Source organism: Perognathus longimembris, unplaced genomic scaffold (genome assembly GCF_023159225.1).
Source record: "Perognathus longimembris pacificus isolate PPM17 unplaced genomic scaffold, ASM2315922v1 HiC_scaffold_5933, whole genome shotgun sequence".
Classification (NCBI taxonomy): domain Eukaryota; kingdom Metazoa; phylum Chordata; class Mammalia; order Rodentia; family Heteromyidae; genus Perognathus; species Perognathus longimembris.
In genome coordinates this window covers 373,279-381,134 of record NW_025961415.1, presented here as the reverse complement: position 1 = coordinate 381,134, position 7,856 = coordinate 373,279, and the positions used below count along the sequence as shown (strand labels likewise).

General features: G+C 46.4%; 1 pseudogene; it reads right to left on the bottom strand.

Annotated features, from left to right (window-relative positions):
- Positions 1–206: 206 nt before the first annotated feature.
- On the bottom strand, positions 207–1,311 carry LOC125345609 (annotated as a pseudogene).
- Positions 1,312–7,856: the final 6,545 nt, after the last annotated feature.

Here is a 7,856-nt window from a genome sequence, read left to right as displayed (position 1 = left end):
GACAGCATGATACCTGAGCAAATAAATCAACTACCATGATAGGAAGGGCTCCTTAATCCATAGTCTTTGCTTTATTGTGTGCAAAATGTGCTACCATCCCCTGAGCTTCCTGAATGTCTGTTTTCATTAGAAATCAGTGCTTGCTCTTTTCCATAATAACCAGAGAAGAAATGAGGCAGGAAGTATATCTTCATCATGGTTCTCCATCAGTCCCGAGACTGATAGAAAAGGAGGTAACCTGACTCAGAGTTCTTTGAGATATCTGGTGTCAACCTGTAGAATTCTTCAATAGCTTGGGCATCTATTTTTTCTACAATGTCATCATCAAACAACAACCAAAAATCATGACTCTTAACTACTGCAATATAATGGCCACGATTGGGACCACTTCCACAGTGAACCACAACAGCAACAAGGTCATACATCCTGTCAGGATTGGTTGCATCTCCTGAAGTGTTAAACAGACAAAGTTCTAAAGGGAAAAAGTACCGGTATGAAAGTTTTGTATATTGATGAAGTTGATCCATATATTTAAATCTCTTCAGGTGGAGAGCTAGAATCATGGGCAGTTTCTTAACTTTCATCCATTTGTGTGCTTCCTACTTGCTGTGACACTCTTCACAGTAATATTTATATTCACTGAAGAGAGTTTCTGTGTAGCTAAAATCTCTTAAACAGTGAGTAATTGATGTGTTTTGTTCCACATCAACAGAAAGGTCTAAAAAAATCTTCATCTTTGCTGCTTATAGTTTCACAAGTAAGACATCTGGTTTCATTAATTAATGTTCTCTGAAAAATCTCATGAACCCACGTTGGGTCTGGTGTGCTGTTGTTATTTTCACTGCCAATATTACCATTAGGCAAGTGACCATTTTGTTTTTCTTGCTTTCTCTCTTCTTGTAAAATATCAGCAATTGTATTTAGCAAATAATTTAAGAATTCATGAGCATCTTGTTGCATGTAGTTGTCAAAAAGCTCATTTTCTTTCTGTAATCTTGTGATGAACTTCTTGGGAGGTATTACTCTGACCTTTTCCTTTTGAGTTGCTGTGCTGTGGAAGAGATCTGCAAAGCACTTAAGAAGGTTCTCCTTCTTCCTAGGCTGACTCTTGTATGCTAGAACTTTTTCCCAAAAAATAAAGTGCTTGAAGAACAGAATTACAGTAAGCGGGTATTCCCAAAATTCACTAATCCAAAATAGTGCTCAGTTGACTGGAAACTATTCTGGAGCAATCTTTTTCTCTAATGCCGAGGCATTGGCGCCCATGTTAGAGATGGAGGCGAATTTGTAGACTGTCATTAGGATTTCCATCAGTCCAGCGCCTTCTTCCACCCAATCACAGTGGCGGCGGACGGGGGAAGAGGGGAACCAGGCAGCCCTGACACACCACAGCCCGCGGGCAGGCCCCCAAGTTGCTGCCTACCCATGCTCTGAACCAGCAGAGCCACCACTTCTACCACCATTGCTGCCCGCATTCCTTTCCATCTCTAAGTTGCTAAGGGTTTTGATTTTTTAATTTTTTGAAGTCTTTTTAAGATTACTGAGATAATCATTTGGCTTTTCCTTTTACTTATTTTTGTGTTGGTCCTTGGGCTTGAACTCAGTGCCTGGGTGCTATCCCTGAGCTTTTGTGTTGAAGGACAGAATTCTGACATTAGAACAACAGTTATACTTACAGGTTTTCTTGGTGCTTAATTGGAGGAAGATAAGAGTCTAATGGAATTTCCAGCCAGGGCGGGCTTTGAACTGTGCTCCTCAAATCTCAGCCTTCCTAGTAGATAGGAGTATGGGTAGTGGCCAGCTGGCTTTTTACTTTTAGATTGTTGGCCTTGAAGTTCAATTGAATCAACTTCACACTTCTAGGAGAATGTTTCCTTGGTTATTTTCTATTAACATTTGCACACATACTAATCCATTCAGTTTGCTAACACTTCCTTAAGAACTTTTACATGTGTTTAGATAAAGGACATCAGCTACTGATCTCACAAATCAGTTGGGAATAATTTTTTTCCCTTCAATTTTCTGCAAGAACTTTGTGTGAAAGTGGTTCATTCTTTTTTAATATTTTGCTTTTGTTTTTTAATATTGAGCAGAACTCATGAGTGAAGTCATCTGGGCCAAGATGGTTTATGTTTATGGTTTGTATTATTTTAGAGTAGGGACAAGCCATTTAACAGATAATGAATGATCCCTATTATTTGTTCCTTAAAACTTGACATTTTTCAAGATAACTTTCTGGCATGTTCACTTTTAACAGACAAACTAAGAAATACCAGCCTTAAGATTTTATATGTTTAATGTAAATAAAATATGAATTAATCAATAAAATATATATAAATAAATAATTTCTCCTGGAGATAAGTTTTATTCTAAATATGAGTCTATATTGTACCTTACAATCCCAGGAAATGGATAAAGATACATAGATTACTGTATAGCTGCAAGTAACAACTTTCTGAAGAGGGGTCCAATAGCTCAGGAAATAAGAGCAAGAACTGATAAATGAGATTGCAGTAAATTAAAAGGTTTTTGTACAATTACAAGAAAGAAGAGACAGCCTCCATAATCGAGGAAAAATCTTTGCAAGATATTCACCAGGCAAGGAACTAATATTCAGGAATATATTTGTAATTCTCAAAAAATTTAAAAAAAACAATCCAATTGATAAATGATCAGATGAATTGCACAGACAGTTCTTGGAAGTACAAATAAGCAATAAATAAAGAGATGATCAACATTATAGCTATACAGGAAATGCAAATCAAAACTACACTGAGAAAAAAAAAAAACCTACACTGAGTTCAGATGCCTGTGGCTCACACTGTAATCCTAATTGCTCCTATAATCTCCAGATCAGAGGATCACAGTTCAAACTCAGCCCAGGCAGGAAAGTCCATGAGACTCTTATCTCCAATTAGCCACCAAAAAACATGGACAGTGGAGCTCTGGCCCAAGTGGTATAGAGTTCTAGCCTTGAGCAAAAAAGCTCAGGACAAGCACCCAGGCCCTGAGTTAAAGACTGGAACAAAACAAACTAACAAGCAAAAACACCCCCTTCACACACAAACATCAACTCCACTTCCCATCTCAAAACTGTCAGAATGGTAGCCATCCACAGAACAAACAACAACAGCGCTGGTGAGGACCTAGGCATAAAGGAACTCACACACACTGTTAGTGGGAATGCAAATGAGTAAAACTCTGTGGAGATCAGTAGGAAGGTTCTTTAAAAAACTGAAAATGGAAGTACTATACAGTTTGAACATACCATCCTTAGGCATCTGTCTTGCACATCCATGTTCAGAGCAGCATTGTTGTGGATTAGTCCAGGTGTTCCTCAACTGATAACTGGAGAATGAAAATGCATCTACACACACACACACGCGCGCGGGCACACACACACACACACACACACACACACACAGAGGAATATTCCTTAGCTAGAAACAGAGAATACCTGCCATGCTTACCACCACTCCAAAAGCGTGCAGATTTGGGGCTGTAAACTTAAGAAAGTAGATCCCAAGAAGTTCCCATCTTTTCTCCAACTCACAGTCTGCCTTCTAGGTAACCTTCCTTTGTCCATGCTGACTGGGTGGAGATAACAGCCCCTCACTCCTTCCCTCCCTTCTTTCCTTTTTTTCTTTGGGGCTGGGGTGGGGTGGGGGTAAATTCCAGGAGGAAACTCTACAACCCAAACCACACTGGTCAGTAGTGGGTGACCCAAGGGCCTTCATCTTTAAGAACCAACTGTAAAGTTTCTTTGGCTTTTCTCTGTTTTCCTGACCATCAGTTGAGTTTTGTGTGACATCTGAGCCTGCTCTTAATGAAGACTGGAGAGAATTAAGGACAGGGGTTAAAGTTAGTCTGAAAATAAAGGAACAAGGAGCCTTGATATCCGGATGGTCAACATGACATCAGTTATATCATTGCTAGCCAGGCTAGGGATGAACAGGTTGAAGCTGGAGAAAGCACATGCAGATGCACAAGAGGTTTCTCAAAGGATATTAGGAAGAGCCTGAGAAGGGCACCCTGCTCCCTTGTAGGTGGAGACTCTCCACTAAGAGCCCCTAGGTTCAACTGTCACCTCATGTGCACTGCAGTGGCCACAGGGCTATGGGATACAATTGTGCTCTCTGAGCCAATGCCTATGTGGGACTTATAAAAATTGGGAGGTGGCCAAGTAGAAACCCTTGGGCCATGTGTCAGATGGGAAAAGGTTGGGATTTCCCCCCTCTGAGGCAATGGGGAAACTAGGTTTTTTGATAAGAAGATGAAAACAAACATTTTTACAATTTTTCTAATAGCATTAGAGTGAACCAAGTTGTGTCTTCCAATAATAATCCTATTAGGAACGTCATAAACATCATTCAGGGAGTGTGTTTGCCATTGAAAGAAGGTAGTAAATCAATCTCAAGGCTTGTAGATTTAAATAGAATGTAGTTGAAACAAAATATCCATAAATCAAGAAATCCAACCTCAACATAGGCAGACCATTAAATAAGTCACAGACAAACACAAGCTTTACACAATTTTGAAGTGAAAACACTATAATGGAATCCCATCTGCTTCCTAGCAACTGCTTACCAGGGACAGGGGGAAACTAGCACCCACATCTGTCCCCTGGAAACCAAGGAACAAAGAAATAAGTTGCTGTTCATCAAAGAATGCCACCTGTACTTCGTGGAACAAAGGAAGATACCTGATTAGAGCTGGAGAAGCCACACATCCCTGTAGCCCCACAAGGAATCAATTCAGGTCTTGATCAAGTCCCAACATGCAGCTCACTGGCCATACTCAGATGGCCAGTGCCTGCCGGACACCACATGCCCGCCTGCGGTGCTGTGAATTCTCTGGGTGGTGCCCAGATGGTTCAGTGCTCTGTGACTTGGCCAGCTTCTAGGTGCCGCCCGTGTTCCAAGCGGAGTTGCCATAGCGAAAGGAACCTGAAGCCACTTAGCAGTTGGCTGCCAGTGCTCACAGGTGTTCACCGGCCATCAGGACTGCACAGTGCCTCCAGAGCCACGAATCCCGCCCCTGGCCTTCCACCCAGGACTGGCTTGGTCAGAGGTCCTCCGCAAATACACTTGCTACATCCTCTCCCCGCTCCATCCTCCCATATCCTGGCTGAACCCCTCCAGGACAGCCCCCCAACCACCTCTGCCTTTGCCAGTCCTGGAAGCGGTGGGTGTCTGGATCCACAACCAATCTCCCCATCAACGTAATCTGTCTTGCTGACAGCTGCTGGTTGATAGGTACTTGGTCATTGGATCTGAGCGTCTTCTCCCTGCAGGAGTGCCTGCTTGCCTCTTTTCTCCCCTCTTGTCTAGGCCTCTCCTGCCCAGGTCCCTGCCTGCTCCTTCCTGCTACCCAGCAGCACAGGGTCACATTGGCTATGGGCAGGAACTGGCAAACCGGGTGCCATCGACTCACAACCCTATGTTTAAGGGTCCTGCAGGAAGCTCTGCTCAGACAACAGGGAAAGGGACATCTGACCCTTCCCTGCCTCAGCCAAGGCACCCTAGCACCACCCAGCAATTGTATTTGTGTCATCATCACTGTCATGCAGATTGCCAACAGCAGTGGCTGCTTGTTGTCCCCGGACTCAAGTCCTGAGACCTTGGTGCAGCGAACAGCACTAAAGGGCAGCCTTTGCCAAGTGATTGGTGTCCAGGGACCTTCAGGCAAGCAAGTAAACGTGCACACACTTTGAACTCCCTCTGTGCAACCTCATACCTGACACATTCATGCAACCACACATGAACAGAGAATTCCTCACAGGCAAGCCCACTCTCTATCTCTCTCTCTTTTTCTCTCTCTCCCTCCTCGCCCCCCATACCACATGCTCACTCAGAACATACTGTGCCGGGTCCTCCTGAATCCACATCCACATACCTATTCACACATACACAGTCTTCCACTTATGAAGCACACGTATGTACAGCTTCAGGACCACACAGGCACACATGCATGCACGCACAGGCACACACACATGAGCACACCCAGTACACAGTGGCTTGGAAGGTGCTAAGGGATTTCTGGGGACCAGGTCCAAGTTTCTCTAGTCAAGGGGGATGGTCTTGCGGTGGTCTTGGCTAAGGAGCCCAGCCCTGGGTACCGGCCAGCCAACTGGCACTTGTGTCTCCCCCTGCTGTCCCCACCAGTCTCCCCTTCCCTTTACAATGAAGCCTGATCGACATGGGTAGCAATGAACTCTCCGGGGAAAGCAATCAACTCATGCATACCACTGCACCTCTGCCTCTTTGCCTCAGTCTCTGCTTCCCAATTTCCCCCTCTTCCTCTTGAGGTTTACAGTTTGCACACCTCCCCACGCACCCTTTCATTTCCTCTGGGGAAATCACAACTCCCTCACCCTGGCCTAGCCCTTCTCTCTTCTCCAAATCTCCCTCGGCTCTCACCCTCTGCACTTGTGGGCTCTCTCAGTCTACTCGTGCACACCAATCCCCATTCATCTAAGCTGTTGTCTCCCGGCTCTGTCCCCAAGTCCCTCTTCATCTTTCCTGCCCACAGGAGGTGTGTGTCCGGGGTGAGAGGGTAGCTGCCTTCCTGTCCTGCCTTCTGCCTTCTGCTCCTGCATCAGACATCCAATTGGTCTCAAAATGGCCACTGCTCACTTGGCAGATTCCAGCTGAGGCCCTTGCCTGGCTTGCTAGTTAGTGGGGCTGTGCACCTCTGAGGCTTGCAGTACTGCGCATGTACGCCCGCTGTGCAGCAAAACCTCCCGGCGGTGGCCAGATGATTAGGTTCTCCATGACGTGCCCATCGTGCTGATGTGTGCCCGCATTCCCATTCCAACAAGAACTGCCTTAGTGCGAGGGGGTGTGACCCCGCTTAGCCATAGGCAGTTGGTGCTCACAGGCCATCCAGGCCGCCTGGTGCCTGCCTGACTGGGCATGCATGCCCACGGTGCTGCAAAGCCTCTAGGCAGTGCCCTGATGGTTTGGCACTCTGTGATGTGGCCAGCTTCTAGGCACAGTCTGCTGATGTGCACCAGCGTTCCAAGTGGAGTTGCCATAGCGAAAGGGACACTAAGCCACTTAGCGGTCAGCTGTCAGTGCTCACCGGTGCTCACCACCCATCAGTGCCACACAGTACCTCTGGAGCCACCAATCCTGCCCCTGGCCATCCCACCAGGACCGGCTGGGGCTGTGGTCCTTGGCAAATACACCCAGATCCCTTCTTGGCTCCATCCTACCATGTCCCTGCTGAACTGCCTGGGACAGCTCCCCCACCGCCTGTGTCCTTGCCAATCTTGGAAGCACCGGGTGTCTGGATCTGCCACCGCTCTCGCTGTCATCTGTCTTGCTGACAGCTGAAGGTTGATAGCTAGCAGGTCATCCGATCTGGGCATCTCCTCCCCGCACTGGTGACCGCTCGCCTCTTGTCTCCCCTCTTTCCTTGGCCTCTCTGGCCCAGATCCCTGCCTGCTCGTTCCTTCTACCCAGCAGCACAGGAATACACTGGCTACAGGCAGGAGCTGGCAAACCAGGTACAGGGGCTCACAACCCTATGTTTAAGGCTCCTGCAGGAAGCTCTGCTCAGACACCAGGGATAGGGACATCTGACCCTTCCCTGCCTGAGCCAAGGCACCCTAGCACCCAGAAATGGTATTTGTGGGTGTCATCATCACTGTCAAGCAGATCGCCAAAAGCAGTGGCTGCTTGATGTCCCCAGACTCAAGTCCTGAGTCCTTGGTGCAGTGGACAGCACTAAAGGGTGGCCTTTGCCAAGTGATTGGTGTCTGGGGACCTTCAGGCAAGCAAGTAAATGTGCACCCACTTTGAACTCCCTTTGTGCAACCTCATACCTGACCCACTCATGCAACCACTGTTAGC